Source organism: Octopus bimaculoides, chromosome 10 (genome assembly GCF_046866305.1).
Source record: "Octopus bimaculoides isolate indiv1 chromosome 10, ASM4686630v1, whole genome shotgun sequence".
NCBI classification, from domain to species: Eukaryota; Metazoa; Mollusca; class Cephalopoda; order Octopoda; family Octopodidae; genus Octopus; species Octopus bimaculoides.
The window spans coordinates 75304527-75324233 of NC_142937.1; positions in this window are offsets into that span (position 1 = coordinate 75304527).

Sequence of the window (19707 nt, forward strand, 5' to 3'; positions counted from 1 at the left end):
TACATATGTGTGTGTGTGTGAGTTTATACCAGCAACATCATTTTACCATCCACTTTTCTATGCTTGCATGGGTCAGATGAAATTTATCGAGGCAGATTTTTCTATGACTTGATGCCCTTTCTATAGCCAACACTCACCTGTTCCCAAGCAAAGTAATTCTTTCAACCTGAACAGCACAACTGCCACATGCTTTCATAAGATTGCAACAGAATGGATCCGCTTGCACAATGTCAAGTCAAGAAGGCATAAATACACAGACACATGTGCTGTTGCCATGTACGCACACACACACACATGCACGCACACATGCACACACATACACACAACAATCTTATTTCAGTCTATCTCTTATAAATCCAAACAGGAAGTAGATCAACGGTGTTAAAGTTAAATAACCTTAGAATTGATAGAAAAGAAAAGTGCAGCTGTTTCCTGAATGGTTGTATGATTGATGCAGGTCTCTACATATACACATCCATAGAAATATTCTCATACATACACATCCAAACGCAATCTTTATTCACTTGTATATAGATACAAAGAATATATGCTTTCACATGCACATAGGTGTATGTATACAAAAAATGTACATAATCTCATTTGCAGACTCAAATATGTACATACCAATAGCATGTAAATGTAAAAACATTACTGCAAACGTAGTCATACAAAGTTTATAGCATATAACATGGTATATACCATTGTTATGGTACAAGTAAAGGAGTACATAGGTAGTTAAATATATTATCTATCAAAATCTTAGTATAAAATAGTTTTTAAGACCATGTAGTTATTTATATGAGCAAAGTAAAGGCTATAGTTTGTAAATATTAAAGATACTGTATTTTAAAGTGTATTTGGGGTCTGTGTGAGAAGATTGTTTCAGAATGTTTAGAGAATAAAATGAATTAAGTGCTTTAACTTAAAGAATAAAATGAATTCATATTGCCCAACTGGTTTTGTTATTATACAGTAAATAGCTGCTGGTGGTATTACTTTATTTTGAAAGGCTGTGAAATGTATGTGATTGGAAAATGCTTATCTAATAATGTCAGAAAAGGTTTATGTTAGTCTTCACATATTTCCCATATAGTGGATTAAACCATATGACATTCAGTTTCTAGCTCTACCACTTTGTGAGGAATGCTCCTTATGAACTATTCACTTGTAATAGCAACTTTATAGCTGTACAATAAGGTAGAGGTGGGCAACATGAGTAAAATTATCCATTTTGGAGTATCAGATGGATAGGGTTCTGCTTATTCCATCCACTGAATTGTTGCATAATGTGCATTTTTAAATATGTAGTGTTTTCACCAGGTCTTCTGCAAGGTTAGTGTTTATGGTCAAGTTTAAAGATGTATATAGAGAATTAATGGCTATTATGTAAGTGGTATTCATGATTATAGTATATTTGTGGAGTGATATTAACAGAGTCAAAGGGAGTTGAATATCTTGGCAATGAGTAAAAATGTTTGTTAAGAGGATAACAATTATTTGCTCCCATCGGCTAGTATTATGTTACCCAATCTAGGTGCTGCTATTTCTTAAGCCCATGTGAAAGATCAATAGATCTAGATTTAATCTTAGACTAATACTTGTCAAGTTATAAATTGCTGGAAACCTCTAGAAAAATGAATGCTTTTATCATATTCTGATAATAAACTTCTCACGTTCACAAAAATTGTAATGCCCAAAAATCAAATATTTAAATTATTCTATATTTTTATCAATATCTTTTCCAGATGTTTCATTTATTTCCTGATTTAACCTGAAAGTTGCTCTTAAGTTGTCTTAAAATAACTCAATATAATATCTGGTTCAAATTTAGTAAAATACATTTTAATTTAGAAAACTTTTGTTGCATTCATAGAAATAAAACAAATTTGATCATGGCATCAAATAATATAATGTCGACGAAAATATGCTGAAATAAATCGAATTTGAAGGAAAGAAATTGGAGAATGGGTAAAATTTCACACATTTTGTTTCTTCTATAATGCAGAGATGTCACTGTATGTTGAATTAATATTCAACTAACTGTTGGAATGTTCCCCTAAGAAAATTACCTATAACACATTATTCCTTGCATTTTCACAAAATTACAGGAAACTTAGCTAAAAACTGACTTTACAGATTCTTGTGACTAGGTATAGATTAATTTCATTGATAGGAAGTTATAGTAAATTTTGGCTTGAAACTGATTCCTTGACAACATACAGTTGAAGACTGATAACTGGATAACTCTCCCTTAGCAAGAAAAAAAAAACTATGAAAGAAAACAGTATAAACATTAATAAAATACATTTAGTCGATAAATGCTTTTTTTTTTATTGTACTAATTTATGCAAAAGACACTGAAATTTAATATTAAATACTCTGGAAAATCAAAATTCTATTAATGGCTTGGAAAATCATTAAAACATTAGTCTTGCGTTAACAAAAACATGCAAATGTTTTGTTTAAAAATATCAAGAAATGTAAATTATCAGTCTCCCAAATGTAAACTGTCTCCAAAATATACAAATAATTGAAGAAATTATAATTTTGGCATTTGCCCAACTGACTTAAAAAAAGAAAAAAAAATGAAAATATTTCTTTTTGAAATAAAGTAAAAAAACCAGGGTGATAGATTCAAAATAATAATAAAAAAATCACAGGATTCTTTAAAGTAGCTAAAAGAATTTGATTTAGAGATTTATAAAATTTACTTTTTATTTAATAAAATTTGGAATTTAACCAAAAATCTACGCATAAGTTATAAGTACTAAGGTTGTTTTTATTTATATCGGATTAGTAAATTTCTAGAAATTTTTACTGTAGAAATAAACATATGCACTAAGAAAGATTTTCATAGTTAACACATTTCTTAAATAGTGTGTCGATACAACTGGAAAGAATAAATGTAAGCGAATAAAAATGAGTCTCTTTTCTATTCTAGGCACAAGGCCCGAAATTTTGGGGAATGGGGCCAGTCGATTAGATCGACCCCAGTACACAACTAGTACTTAATTTATGGACCCTGAAAAGATGAAAGGCAAAGTTGACCTCGGTGGAATTTGAACTCGAAACATAAAGACAAATGAAATACTGCTAAGCATTTCGTCCAGCATGCTAACGTTTCTTATTTCTTTATTTCCCACAAAGGGGCCAAACACAGAGGGGACAAAGGGATTAAGTCGATTTCATCGACTCCAGTGCATAACTGGTACTTAATTTATCGACCCCGAAATAAAAAAAAGCAAAGTCGACCGCGGCGGAATTTGAACTCAGAACGTAACAGCAGACGAAATACCGCTAAGCATTTCACACACGTGTGTGTGTGTGTGAATTCCAGTGGTCTGAATTCCAGTGGACACTCGAAAGCTAAAACAATGCGAAGCGTATGTGTACATATATGTATGTATTAAGGATTCGTAAACACATACATACACATATGCATACATACACAGTCAATAGACATACACACATACAAACATATGAACACGTCTTTAAAAACACATTTATTTGCATGGAAGATGCGGAGAACAGATATGGCTATGAATGTTGAGTAAAGACCGAATGAGTATGATCGTGAATACAGTCGGCTGAAATGGGATTTCTTCGAAGTATTTCTGAAGTAACGTCACTTGAGAAGATGCGTAGCGGGAATGTCAGGGAGTTCTTCAGGTCGAGCTGCTACTTTTTCGCATTGAAAGGACAGAATTACGGCACTACAGATATGCAATTAGAATGTTGTAGTAAAGAATCGCTAATAGATTCTTTAAGTCCTGCTAACCGATCGGAGACCTGAAGGTAGACCAAGAACGAGATGGTTGGATAACATCGGTTTCAAGTTTTGACACAAGGCCGGAAATTTTGGAGGAGAGGGCAAATCGATTACATTTACTCCAGTGCTCAACTGGTACTTATTTTTATCGACTCTGAAAGGATGAAAGGCAAAGCTAACCTCGGCAGAATTTGGATTCAGAACGAAATATAGGCGAAACAGCGCTAAGCATTTCGTCTGGTGTTCTAACGATTCTGCCAGTTCGTCGCTTTAAGATGGTTAGATAATATGCATAACTCAGTCGTTCACACTTGGTAATCCATCCGGAAACTCAAATGGCGGTTGCTTTTGGAGGAAATGCATGAGGACTTTACCTCAACGTGGTTATGTGTTTTTCCGAGTTGCACTTATCTGGCAAGAGATTAGACGTAAGCCACATTTTAAACTGAAATAATTACATCATGGAAGAGTCGTTTTAAGCATTTCATACGCAAAAAATACGAACATCAACAAAATACAAAGTCACTTTTGATTTTTGTCTTGTGTTAGATTTTCCGTCGCAGTGGAATTGTATCTGTGACTCGGTCGCAGTGGCACGAAGAAACTTTTGACACGAAGAAATACAATGGAATGTGCTTTTGAATGACTAAAAATGTTTCTTCCACGAGGTAATTGCCATTTATATATGCATGTTTTTCCACAAGTACCTAATTCTTTTTAATGTAAGAAAAGAAGCGCTTGATGCATTTCTCAGTCCATGGAAAATAAAGACAACAGCAACAACAACAGCAACAACAACAATGACAACAATAATGCTATTAATAAAACACTGCACCATTTCTGCTGTTGAGTTGCCAAGTAATTATAGAATGCGATTATATTGTTATTTCTTCCCAAGTATCTCATGAATATAGAAAGTAATTAAAGAAGTATGAAAGCCTACTATATCATAAAAGGTCCCTCCCCACAATCATGAAAGCCTGCAAATGAGAATCGTCATATAAATACAGAGTAACAGATCCTAGCAATTCATCTTAATTCATCAATTGATGCTGGACGAAATAAGTAATGCAGTTAGAATGTAAATGAAATTCAACTTCCAAATCTTACCCATTTTCGATTTGATTTATCATTTTCAATAAGAGTAGATTTATTTACGAATTCTATATCTAATCACTCATTTGATCAGTGTCCTTCTCACGTCAGCAACTCACACTACATATTTATGAAATGACAGAGTTAATAGTGATATTGTCTTCTCCTTGAAATCCCAGTGGGGCCTGATTCACAAGCATAAGCATATCAGAACACTATGGGAATCATCCATATCAATTACTTTATGTCCTTTTCATCACTTCTTTACACACACACACACACATACAGAGCACACACACGCATACGCGCGCGCATGTAACCTTAGTAACATAAAATTTCTAAACGTTCGGTATTGTTCTGTTAATGCAAATAAATAGGAAATGAGCTGCAACTGTTTCAATGTAACAAGGGAATACCTACGTGGTTGTTCGACTTGATAGAATTAGCAGTTAAATCTTCCTCAAATTGCAACCTTACAGCTTAAAAAAAAATCGAGGCAGGGGATACATTGTGCGATGTATGCAATTCCTCGAGAGATGAAAAAGCTAGGTCATAGCAAGAATGCTTTTGATTAGAGATCTAGTCAGTCAGTCAGTGCCGTTCTGGGACTAAACCACAAAAACAGCCCTCCTCTTAGATAAAAGAATTTTTCCAAGGCGAATCTGTTTCGTACAGTTTATGTTCATTTGATTAGAGGAAGTGGGAAAGTAGATCCTACAACTCATGCAGGTCCTATCCAACACTCATAAGACAGTTGCAGTTGATATTCAGTTTGAACGTGTGTAGATCAATATCTGCAAAGTAAAAAAATAAAAAATAAAAAAATAAAAAGAAACGCATGTGAGTTGGAGACAAATTACATAGTAAGAGTGAAAAAATTAAAATGTAAATGATATCAGGTATTTACAAGCAGTAATAGGACACACACATACACGCACACATGTATATATATATATATATATATATATATATATATATATATATATATATGTGCACACACATATGTATATGTATGTACACATACACACACATATATCTGTAGCCTAGCAGTTCTGCATAACAGACTAATAGATGGATACCAAGCTTAAAAATAAGTACTTGGATCGATTCCTTTGACTAAAACGTTTCAAGGTTGTGTCACATCATGACCGTAGTCCAGTGATTGAAACAAGGAAACGATAAAAGATATATAAACAATGAAAAGTTACCATAAGAAAGTATCATTCATGAATTCAGTTAATAAACTCCAACAGCTGATGGTTGTGATAACAGTACCGGGTGGCCTGTTGACTTTAGAGTTTATTGAAGATAGTCATGGCTTAAATGAAAACTGAATGAATAACAGAATAAGTCTAACACCACCACACTCATCTCCATCCCCATATAATTACTATTCCTTCCTCTCTTTCCACCACCTTCCCCTTCTACTAACACAGAAATACCCACATAACTAGGTTAATTTTCATACTCGTAAGAAGAGAGAAACATTCCTCTGTTGTACATCCGTTAATGTTATATAATTTGAAGAAATGAGCCCATGAAGATGATCACAGATACTACGGACTGCACTGTAATCATCCCAGGAATATGGACTATGATCTTAAGAGACATATAATCTGTGGAAACGCGCGTAGCGATGCATTAAATGTTTATAAATTCCATCCAAGTGTTGTTATTATTATTATTATCATCATCATCATCATCATAATCATTATTATTATTATTATTATTACTATTATTATTATTATTATTATTATTATCATTATCATTATTATTATTATTGAGCGAGAGAGCAGTGCATGCCAACAAAGTGACACTGGGGTAAAATATATGAAGCCCAGTATACCCATCATGACTACCCATCTCATAAAGATACACGAGGCACATTCATCACAACTATATGTGCGCGACATAATGATCTCGTATCAAGATTAAGAGCGCATGACCTTGCAGGTTACAATTTTCTTCAGGTCGAGTAGCCCATCCCACTCTAAAGGTCTCTAAATAAGGGTTGTTTAAGAATGTTGAACGAAACACCTATGTTTCCAAGGGTGAATTATCCTAACTCCGAAGAGTTCTTCTCAACACATTGCTATGATGCTCCCCTACTCTTTCTGCTCGTGATCAGAGATGCACATATTATCAGCCACCAAGGAACATGCTCAAACTGGGGATGAATACTGCCTAGTGACAATCGTATGTTGTTGATGGTGATAGGTATTTAGAAACTTTGAGAGAACGAGAAATAGTTGTTTTTAGAGAGGTGTGTGAATCAAACTCGTACATACAAAGTCGTACACACACATATACACACACATACAAACACACCCGCACGCACGCACGCACACAAGCTTTCTCTAAACTCATAGTTTCAGAAGAAGTTGGTGAATATTTCGGATGCTTGCAGTCTAACGGATTCATGTCAAGTCATTTTATTACAGACTAAGCTATTATTCTTCTGCTCACATAACGTGTTTGTTGTATCTTGAATCATATTGTTCAAGAAATTTGTTGCGATGGCAGTCATTGTGGGTACTGTGAGATAAACTGAGATAAACTCAGAAATAAATGGGGTAGCTTTACGTATAGTACGGTGAAAAGTTAGCTGAGCATATCTGTACTATTAATGATGTCATAAGGGTTATGTCTAGCACGGCTCATTTTGGCAATTACATTTCGTTGCAGTGATTCCAAAGCTCACCTACAATCTATCCCAACATGTTAGGAAAAAAACAAACAAAAGGGTCCATATTGTAGACTCATCGTATGCAAAAAATATCAACTCTTAATTTATAATACTTAAGATATAACATTTTAGAATGGGCTCAGTTTAACTAGCTGCCTGATAACACACACACACACACGCTGCGCTCACGCATACACATTAATTTGTAAATACTTTGATAAAGATATTAGTACTAGCAATGTTCATATCATCATTCCTACAGCTTGTGTTAATAATGTAACACAGCCATAGACATATCTATGTCTATATCTATCAACAGCAAGAACTAGCTAGAATAAACAACGTGTATCATTTGATGGGAAACTTACCAAATCATTTAAGAAATTAAATATTTCCAATCTAGACAACCACCGACAACAAATAAGAGAAACGGTTCAAACATATCATTTTGAACAAAGACTCTGTGGTCAATTGTCCAATTAACATTCAATAAAATCATCGTGATGGTGAGTCTGTAGCGGTGAGGATGGTGGTGGAGAATAACGACTGGATGTGGAAGGCGGTGAGGCAAAGTGGGCGAAGAAATAAAGGAGTCTAAAAGGGAGGACTTGGCAATTGGCGGTAGTGGTGTGGTGATGGTGGGCGGTGGTAGTGTAGATGAGAAATGATGTGATCGCGATTTTATTTGAAGTGCAGCATGAATGAATATAAGGGCCAGACGGCTGATGGATTGTTGCCAGAAACAGAATTGTGCCGAGATTAAAACTTGGAATGAGGAAAATGTGGACAATTGCATATTCTTCTTCACTTGACCTGGGATTTTTAGCCTTTCTCACGTTCTAACTATCATATTGAATATACAATGAAGAATATATTGTAAATATGTCGTTGAATAATTATCTATTATTATTGTCATTTTAATATCACCAAAATTTAGTATTTGGATTCGTTTCTGCTCCTTTCTAAGCAATAATATCTATTACATCGCTTTCTTAAATTACAGCTACGTCTTATACTGTAAGAACGCTATTCTCTTTTTCTTTTCTATTAAAAGAGAAGACATTGCCAGAACTAAGTTCCAACTGTAACACTACAAACAACTTTAACGATGCAGGGAAAAGCCATACCTAAAATATTAGAACGTCTGGTGAAATTCTATAGTCATAAAGTTTAAAAGACTAGTGACAGCTCATTACTGTATGAATTATGAATCATGTAGGCAAAAAGTAAAATTTGAAGAAACTAGTGAAGGTCTGTGTTGGTGAGACGTTATAATGATAATTTAATTCAAACAGAGTAATGCGTTTTATGCTGTGAGGAAGAAAAGTCAAACGAGAATTTGTCGTGCGAGCATATGGCTGGTTGCGAGTAGACGCCATTGAAAAGTCTAAAAACAAAAAAAGGCGATATGCATCTGTCGCTCTTGCTGGCCGAAGCTTGTGCAAATGCTCGTCTCTGTCTGTCTGTCTGTTGGTCTGTCTGTCTGTTGGTCTGTCTGTCTGTTGGTCTAGCTGTCTGTCTCTGTCTGTCTGTCTGTCTGTCTGTCTCTGTCTGTCTGTCTGTCTCTGTCTGTCTGTCTGTCTGCCCCCCCCCCCCTTTTTCTCTCTCACTCTCTGATATTTATTGTTTGTATCACAGAAAGTCTATAACAGATGTTATCTCAGGACAAATTATACCTTGTAGGATCTGAAGTGATGCCTCCAAAGAGGCTTCTCCGAAAATTTTTTTTGCCAACCCAGTTTCACTTAAAAGACTACGGGGGACTCTCGTTCGAAGAACTCTGACTGTATTCATAAGTAAAAAATTCTTTCAAATTATATCAATGTTATTTAAGAATCTAATTACTATGAATAAGCTAAGCCATATTGCAAAAACGAAGCAAAACTCTGACCTTATCTGACAGTCCGTGACGTGTTGAAGTGAACAGAATCTGAGTAAGTGTTTCGAGGTGGTCCTAGTAATTAAGACCTGTTGCGCTATTTCTGTTTATATAATTTTCATTTAGGGTACCTCAATTTTCTTGATTCTCAGTTTGGAATAGTGAGATGCTACATTTTCATGGTATTTAGATGAGACTGAAAAATACTTAGAATAGAAAATTTATGTCATCTGAATTTCTAGAGTGGAAAGTTCTAGAGTTTCATGGAGTCTTCCTGCGAGCAATATTGATTTTATTATTGATACAGGGCCTCCAACTGAAGTTGTCGACAATTATTCCCAAGTCTTATGTTCACCTTTCACCATATGAGATTTCATCATGAAATAAAGTTCAAATAAACAAAGATGAGAAGGAAAATGTTAAATTCGATTTTAGTGTGATTTGAACTCATAACCATTTAAAATTTAGATGCCATAAATCAATCTATACTAGCATGCCACACACTATCTGGACCATTTGATGAGATAAATATAATGGTACAACTAACTGTTACTTACATCTCTGTGAGTTTGGGCAATAAATGTACCATTTATTTATGGAATCATCACATGGTGAATGAAATTCCTCTTTTTATTCTACTTCAGCCATTCCCATTGAATGTCTCATTAATTTTACATTCTCTTCATTTGTTATCACACATTCACTCACTAAAACCTAAACAGGAAATAAATTTAGCAATTGAGCTAAAACATTTTAAACTAGAAGCAGACAGAAACCTAATGGGCTGAATTATACGTCACCACCCTAACACAACACATTTCCATTCCACCTCTTGTACTGTCTGTTCGTGATAATCATTTTCTCCACCTCACCCATGCACTTTTAGCCATTTTTTTCCATGCTTCAATGGGTTAAAGTTGTAAGTCTGCAAGTCTCTATACAAGTCCTCTCTACAGCTTTCTTGATCAACTCATCTATTTGCTAGCTACAATCGCATTTACTGCCTCATTTCATATAATTCTCAGCTGTCTATGAATTGCATATTTATTCCTACCCGTTTGTTAAATGGTACAAAACTTCATACGGAATCTTTTAATTGATTAATTGCATATGTCTAGGATATTAGCACGGTTAGGTTGCTAAACTAGACTGGCCAATACCGAAATCGAGATAGTTAAAATCAGATGATACATATCAAAATTTATATCCAACTAATAGCTGATTGGAAATTCAAAGTACTACCTTATTATTCGGCAACAGATTAGGAACGAGAAAAAGCATAATTCAAAAAGATTCATTTCAAAAGTTGGTTGATTCTTCATGCTAATACAAACACAACGTCGATAGCTGGCACCTGGCCAAATTTAGAAAGAGAAAGTATTGAGTTGGTTGTTTGAATCAATTGTAATATATTACAGGTATATAATTGATCAATGATAGACAAACATACGAGAAACAAATTCAACGTCTATTGAATTTGAACTTAAAGTGTAAACGAGGAAAATAAATACATCAAGAGATATATTGCAACATTCTATTGTCTGACTACTATTTACTCTGGGTTGGTTACCTAGTATTATTCAATATGAAATTTAGTCTCTCCTATTATCCTATTACTTCTAATCATATACGATCTCTCTAATCCTCTCTCACTCTCACTCTCTCTCTCTCACATACACATTCCCCCCTCTCTCCATACACACCATGTGTATCTGAGTGTGCGTGCGTTGTGTGTGGCAGATATCCTATTCATTTCTAGATAGACGTTAGTTTACCGTCAAACCCGAGAGGCTCGAAAACCTTGCAGAACGAAAAACGAAACCCATCAAAAGAATCGCAGTCGCTTACCAGGCGGTATTAATGCAAGAATGTTCTTGCTTCACACCATAAGACACGATGGAACTAAAGCTGTGCTTGATCAATCAACAAGGAAATATCAAGAATAATTTCTGTGGAGATACTATCCTTGATTCCGTTAGAACAACAGAACAAGGCCTACTAGAAATGTCTTCAACTTCCCAACTTCATGACTCATTGTACGATCCTAAAGGGGGTGGAGAGAGGCGTCACATTATGGACGTCTATGGAACAGCAGCTGCTGCGACTAGCACTACAATGTTTTGGACTGTTCTTTCTTGCTGTGCACACTGTAGCTCACTGAGAGAGTGCTGCTTGTAACTGAAAAAGCTTTTAACACTCAATTGTTTTGCAGATACTCCTATAAAAACATCAATAAGTCAACCTTTATCGGATAGATAGTCACCTGGTTTACCAAGGATCGCATTGACTGTTTGCCGCCCTGTGTAGCAGCAGCGAAACTTTCACTAAAGTGCAACAAATCTAGCCTTTATCTGATTCAGTAGAATGTTATAATGTTGCTTCCTACATAAAGGAGCGACTGATCAGACAGACAGACAGGCTTCACTAATGATATAGAAGATGGAAATATTCAGTTCTTTACAAGACCAGCATGCTAGAAATGGACAAAATTGTGGACATGGGTTCGGAAACCAGCAGAGAAATGTTATATGCTTGGTGTTGGCTTTGCCATAAAAAATAGCAGTATTATGACCAAATTATATCAAGAATGAATTTGTATTAATGGCCGAATAGTGAGTTATTAAAAGTCCTCATTTGAAAGGGGATTGTGTAATTTACTTTATCAGTCAACCTTAATCGCGCAAGAAACGTTTTAGAGTATTCTATAAATGGTGACACCATATTTAATATATTTAAGGTGTTTTCAATGCCCGTGTAGAACAAAGGGCTGTGAGGTGGCCTGGGATTATTGGCAAGCACAGTGTACAGAAAATAAGTTCAAATGGTGAACAACTAATTCTCACATTGTACACCTTGTAAGGTCCTTAACACTAGCCCCATCTTCAAAGAAAGGGAAGGACAAGAGAATGACGTGGAGGCATCCACTCAGAATATTGACATTTAGACAATATCATAACTATGATGTAGGTACACGATTGCATCATAGTTGAGTAATAGGAGAGAGGTAATGTATATGCTACACTAGTGATGAGAGGGACAAAATTTAACACACTCCCCAAATGATTCAATCAAAGGTAGCTTTTAGAGTAATCTCCAAATGGAACAGAGAAGATTGGAGCAGAATGGAGCTTCTGGAAAAAATATGGATGTGTCTCTGAAATAATGGGGGCACGACAAAATCATGCAGCATGAATGAAAAATTGCCGTCGTTTCGCATCGCAACGTATTGCACAGCTTAAACTGTGTTTGTTAAACTAGCAAGGAAACATCAAGAACGGTTTACTTACGAAGACATCACACTTATTTCACTGTAGGAGAAACGGCACCAAGTTTACCAGAAATCTTTCCAGTCTCCCCAAACTCGATTAAGTTCTGGTTAATTCCGAAAAGTCAACGGTCGACTACAGCTCTATATCTGCATGATGATACTGGAGTTGTGTGAAAACGAAGTGACAAGGATGAACAGCAGCTGACTCCAATGAGCACAACTAACATATTGTGTAGCTGTCGCGCGCCTTCGTCGGAAGTGGGGTGGAGCGCCTTCCAACATTATTTCAGGTTAAAAAAAAAAGGACATATATAAAATCGCCAGAAATAATTTCAGGAATTGCTCAACATACCAGAACACGTCGAGCGGGAAGCTTTGGAAACATACAGCTTATATTATATACCAATAGGTGATCCACGAACTATAAAGGTGTTACTCATAATCGTATTAGTCTAAGATAGAACAGTAATAGAAGAGGACAAAACTTCAGCAGAAATGTGGATAAAATAGAGGTGATAAATATATGTGATGTCGCACTGCAAAAGTGTTCCACTATTCTTAGATGGAAATGTCATCTCAGATATTCCGATATTATGTTTTTCTGCATTAGCAGGAGAGTGCATGGACAACATTCGGAACCATGAAAATAGCGTAGGATGGGTTACGTTTCCAAGTGAGAAGAATCACTCCAACATCATCAGGGCAGGTCTTCATGAAAAGGGTAAGGTAATTTGGTTCTCGAGAGGAATAAACTAGGAGTTAGACTCTAGTAGTTGTTCTCAACCACTTTTTACCTATGGACCCCTTAGATTCCTATTTTATTCTGCTGGACTTCCATAGCCATTCACTGATATAATAAAAAAAACCTTACTGTATTTTTATAATTAAATATTATTTGGAATTGTATAAAAGATTTTAAATATTTTGTGTATTGTAGAAGTACAATCAATTTATTGCACAGGAATTTAAACAATAGTATCTTATATGGACTCTGGTTGAGGACAGCTGGGATAGAGGAAGGAGGTGCTGAAAGAAGGAAAAAGAAAGAATCAAATTAAAAATAAAATAAAAAATTAAGCAGAGAGAGAGAGAGAGAGAGAGAGAGAGAGAGAGAGTGGGGAGGGTATCATTGAAGAGGGGATAGAGAAGCAAGAGAGTATCTATAAATAATTTGTAGGCAGGATTTTTCATTCCCCATGTGATATGGTATTGTATAGTGAAATGGAATAATCCTTAGAGCATAGGATAGAATGCTTCCTGGCATTTACTTTGGTTCTTTATATTCCGGTTTCAAGTCAATTTTGTCTTTCATCCTTTTGGAATCAATGAAGTACTACTTTAAGGCAATGGACTGGAGCAGTTGTTAGAGAAGCAGGCAGGGTGCATAGAGAAGGAAGGATATGCTATAAAAGATGGGGTGTGAATGACAAAATTGTCAAGATAGTTAGTTTCTGTTCCTGAGCGTGGGCTCAGATATTTAACATGTTTGGGGTTAGAGCCATACGAGTTAAGGATATTCTTTTCTACTCTAGGCACAAGGTCCGAAATTTTTGGGGAGGTGGGGCAGTCGATTATATCGACCCCAGTACTTAATTTATCGACCCGAAAGAATGAAAGGCAAAATCGACCTCGGCGGAATTTGAACTCAGAATGTAACGGCAGACGAAATGCCGCTAAGCATTTCGCCCGGCGTGCTAACGTTTCTGCCAGCTCACCGCCTTCTACGAGATAAGAATATGCTTGAACATGCACACCGTGAATGTACTAATTTGCAAACAAGAAGCCTATGTTTGGATTTAGCTGACCGAATTAAATTAATACATTATTTTGAAATACCATTTTTTTTTCTTTTTGTTGGTCACTACTACAAGTGTGTATGTGGGTGCGATTCTTAGTTTACCCATTTTACCAGTTTAGCGTTATCTCATGTTGACCTATACACTGAATTGAAAATTTTCAGTCAACTGAAATTGCCCACGCAATTAGTAAACAGAAACCTCAAAGACTTTTTTTTTTTAAATATAAAACTTAAACCTAAAACAAAGGAGTTAACTCTAAGGCAATGCAAATAAGGGTAGAGCTTGTCTTTAAAGATAACTTATGAAAACAATAGACACGTTTCGGTCGTTTTTAGACCTCCTCAATCTGAAGTGTAGTTGACTCTCATCAGTTGGCAAGCCCTCGGTGTGATCACCACGTATATAGATAGATCGTATATAGTGATACTAATTATAAATATTAACAATACGACTGAGAACAAGTATCTCAAGGGAACCTTTTGCTTACTGGATAGACAGCCGTGACCACTCTCTCCCTAACCATGCACAGAATTTTCCTCTTTCCTAATACGGAGAACTTTGGAAAATGAAATGGAACATACTTACATAAAAGATACAAATATACATACGAATGTGTGTGTGTGTATATATATATATATATATATATATATATATATATATATATATATATATATACTTATGTACATAAGTACATACATAGGTAATGTTGCAAACAAATATCGAATTTTGTTTATCTTTATAAGTCTAGATTACGTGCTGTCTCGGAAGCTGTCACGTCAGTCACAATTGTTGTTGATGTTAAATTTATGGACAACAGTTGAGCCATCAGTGTCGCTGCCTCAAATATAAGCTCACAGACTGTTTTGACTTGTTCAGATCAGTTAGCAATATGTTCTGCCTCGGGCTTGATGGATACCGACTTGGATAGAAGGCAGTCAGCTTGTATCATTAACTTTATCGTGTCTCATACAAATAGCTTCTTGAAATGATAGACGGGGGAGGGAAACAGGTTTTTATTGTAGTTTTTAGATATATTTTCCAATGAAAGTTGCTCTTTAAAGAATTATAAAAGATGTCTAAAAGTAAATGACTTAACTTTTCTGGCAACGCATTTCGTTTATCTTGTCTTTTATTTTATACTATTATATCATTACATTATTTTACTTCAGTTTTTTTTAGCGGCCATGCTGGGGCACTGCCTTGAAGGTTTTCAGTCGAACAGATCGACCCCAGTACTTATTCTTTTTTAAGGCAGGAACTCATTCTATCGGTGTCTTTTTGCCGAATCGCTAAGCTACAGAGACATAGACAAGTCAGCAACAATTATCAAGCAATTGTGGGGGACAAACACAGCACACACACACACATGAGTATACACACACACACAAGTACACGCCTATGGATATATATGTGCTAACCAGTCTGGCAGCTGCCGCCTTAACAACATCAATAATAATGGCTCTAACTTTTGGCACAAGGTTAGAAATATCGTGGAAAGGAGATAAGTCGATTAGATCGACCCCAGCGCTCCCAGCTTTATCGACCCCGAAATAATGAAAAGAAAAGTCGTACTCAGCGGAATTTGAACCCAGAACGTAAAACCGGAAGAAATACCGCGAAATATTTTGTCTGACGTGCTAACGATTCTGCCAGTTTATCACATTGATAATAACAATAGCTTTCGATGTAATCGACCGGCCCATTCACCCGAAATTTGTGCATATGTAGAAATGATTATGGTTATTATTATATTGGTATTTAAGACGGCGAGCAGGTTGAGCCGTCAAAACTCCGGGCGAAAATGCTTAGTGGTATTTCGTCTGCCATAACGTTCTGACGTCGACTTTTTCTTTCAATCCTTTCGGGGTCGATAAATTAAGTACCAGCGAATAACTGGGGTCGATGTAATCGACTAGTCCCCTCCCTCCACATTACAGGCCTTGTGCCTTTAGTAGAAAGGATTATTATTTTGGTATTATATTTTGGCACAAGGCAAGGAACTTTTAGGAGTGGGTTAAGGTGATTACGCTGAAAGATTTTGTTTCTCGTGTTTTAGCGCACGGGCCTTAGTTCTGACAACGCAGTTTACAAGCGTCACGTTCAAAAGATTATCAATGGTCAAGCACACCGGTAATATGTCAGTTGTTTTGCCCTTGTTAATTGCCACTTCTTGATTGCTAAATAGCTCGCCATTTCAATCTGTTTCCTCTTTGTTGTTAGCTCTTTTGCTAAATGTAATTGCTTCTGAGATAACTGCTCTCTTCAGACTGCCCTACCAAAATTTGGTGATGGTAGCACTCATCAACTGGATTATTGCATTAATTCAATAATCTAGTTCCTGTCGTCTTTCTTTGCCGGTCAGGACACGTTCATCTTACAGTAATTGGGTTCCTGTCTGTGAATCCTATCTAAATGAACCGAGATCACACATTCGTGGTCTGTCGAATCGACCGGTTCCAAATGTGGAATTCGTAAACTAGCCTTATCAGTCCCTGAATACAATATTAATGATCTGCTGTGGTTTCTCCATGTTGATATTAACACATCCCGGGAATTCAGTCGCTGTCTGTCAGACTAGTGAAATCCGAGCAGGTAACGCATGTATGGCATCTATGTTTTCTAGTTTCTACTGCTACCGATTGCTACAACCTACTTGAAAGTATAATGTAAGCAACTATTTTTTCGATGTTTTCAGGTTGTGTCTGTAGGGACATCTCCATACCTATAGCTGACTATCTGCTGCCACAGTGAATGTTTCTATGTGGCGGATACTCTTCCTATATTCTTTATCATTTAGTATGGCGCTTATCAAGCACCATCAATCTATTTCAGGTGGAATGTCTTCCTCATTCATCTTCACCGGTTTTTTCTCCAGTTTGGGAGGATTTAGTAAAACCTTCCTTATCCCCTAGAGGGGTGACGGATTGAGTTCATATCTCTTTTTCAGAGTCAAACCTCACTAGATGTGATGTTTACTTGTCACGAAATGCCTGCTATGAACGGTGAAAGTGTTCTAACTCCATAAGCCCGTCTATGGGCTAAGTTCACAACAGACCAATTTTTCGTGTTGATGCATCTGTAACTTACTGCATTTCTGTTAGCAAAAACATATCTGCACGTTGGCGGTCTCGACTTAAAATATTACGGATCTCATCCCAAGTGATTCTCTGTTTACTGTTATAACCGAAATATTTGAGGCGGATTTGCTCTATATAATAGAGATTGTTATTGTTGTTGGGTCAGTTCGGGTTTGTCAGCGCTGATTGCCGTTGAAACAATTAAAGCAAAGGTGATGGTGGTGGTGCTGGTGGTGTTGATGGTGATGGTATTAGCGGTGGCGGTGGTAATGGAGAAGCAATCCATACATGTTTCTGATAATCTGCAACTGATGTATTTATTTCGGCTCTTTGTGTTCTAAGTTTATATTTTCGCCGAGATCTTCGTTCGGTCTACTAAGTACTGAGCGTCGTCGATAAATAGTCGGTTAAATACTGGAGTTGATGCAGTCGACTGCATTCCCTCTTCTCACAAAATTATTTTCATTTCAAACATTTTCAGTCACTAGTTTCACTTTGATAAATATACTACTACTACTACTACTACTACTACTACTACTACTACTACTACTACTACTACTACTGCTGCTGCTGCTGCTGCTGCTGCTGCTGCTGCTGCTGCCACTGCTGCCACTACTACTACTACTACTACTACTACAAATAATAATAGTAATAACATCAATACTGCTGCTACTGCTGCTATTACTACGTGCAGCAGCAGCAGTAGCAGCAGTAGTAGTAGTAGTAGTAGTAGTAGTAGCCGAAGGAAAAAAACCGAGGGTTAGACAGAGCTAGTGAAACTACCATAGACAATTTCTTCCAAATTGTTGCTGACTTATATAAGTTGTGAAAATTGAATAAAAGTAAAACTTGAAAGAGATGGATGTTAAGCATTATTAAGTATTTGTCTCTGAGGAACCGATGCTGCTTTAAACAGCATCACTTAACGTTGTTCTGAGATTTCAGATAAATTCTCTGTTATCACATCGTTTCTCCCATTCGCTGATGAAGTAGTTAATTTGCCGAAGGAGATGAAGGATAAATTGAATTGTGACTTGCCAGACTTTGAGGGTATTCTTAAAATTTCGTGGGGGAAAAAGTCAGAGGAAGAAGTCTGGTTTTATTAAGTATGAATATAATAGCATAGAAAAATAAATAAGAATAGAAATTTATGGTACTTCATAAAATCTGAAGGTCACTAGCGATGGAGAAAAAAGCAGGCAGTGAAGTGTTTACGAAAACTAAACTTAAGAAAAATAATTCAGTAAAGATGAAAGATTGAGCAAAAATTAAAAGGAGGATGTAAGTGTATCAGAATGCGAGAAAACTTTGAAGTGCTACTTGGTTAAAGCTAACTGATTCACTTCTGCAATGGCGTATGTTGATTTAGTAACGATTTGGTTACATCCATTTATGTTTCTATTTAGTGCAAAATATCTTCATCTGACTAACTTAATACTGTATTTGTAGAACTGTTGACTATTTATCACCTTGTTTATTCGTCGAGTGCTGGAAAACAAGTGTTAAGGTCACAGATAAGGAATTTTCTCGTCACCCATACTGTTTATCCCTGGGCACCAGTCAGAGCATTAACCATTGTAACACTTCTTCTCCAAAATGTCAATCCTCTCGAATTCTTTTCCTGACCATGCTTTTCCTGAAGTCGTTAAATTGCAACAATCCAAGAGAAATATTGGTTTCAAATTTTGGTACAAGGCCACCAGTTTGGGTGGCAGGGGTTAAGTCAATTACATCATATGCAGTGATTTGTAATAAATTCTGTTTAATTCATCTTCACGTATTAAAATTTATTTGTTTATGCTCTAAGGATATGCGCGGATTTCCACATGTTTATCCTTTAAAAGGTTGATAACATTTGGTAGCCGATTCCCAGAGAGGATCTTTGGAAAGCTTACTATTAAATTATTACTTAGATTATCTTAACAAACGTGTGCGCGCAAAAATACGTACAAACACACACACACGAGCTCGAAATTCTCGGGCCTTGGTTCATTTCTGTAACTTTCTACCAGAGATATAACATAAGGAAACAATGTAAATATTTTGATTTCTATTATTGATTTAAATTTGTTAAAAAAATGGTTTATCCTTTATGTTTGAAGTCTATGCGGTCATCTGACGAGAGAGGTTTCTT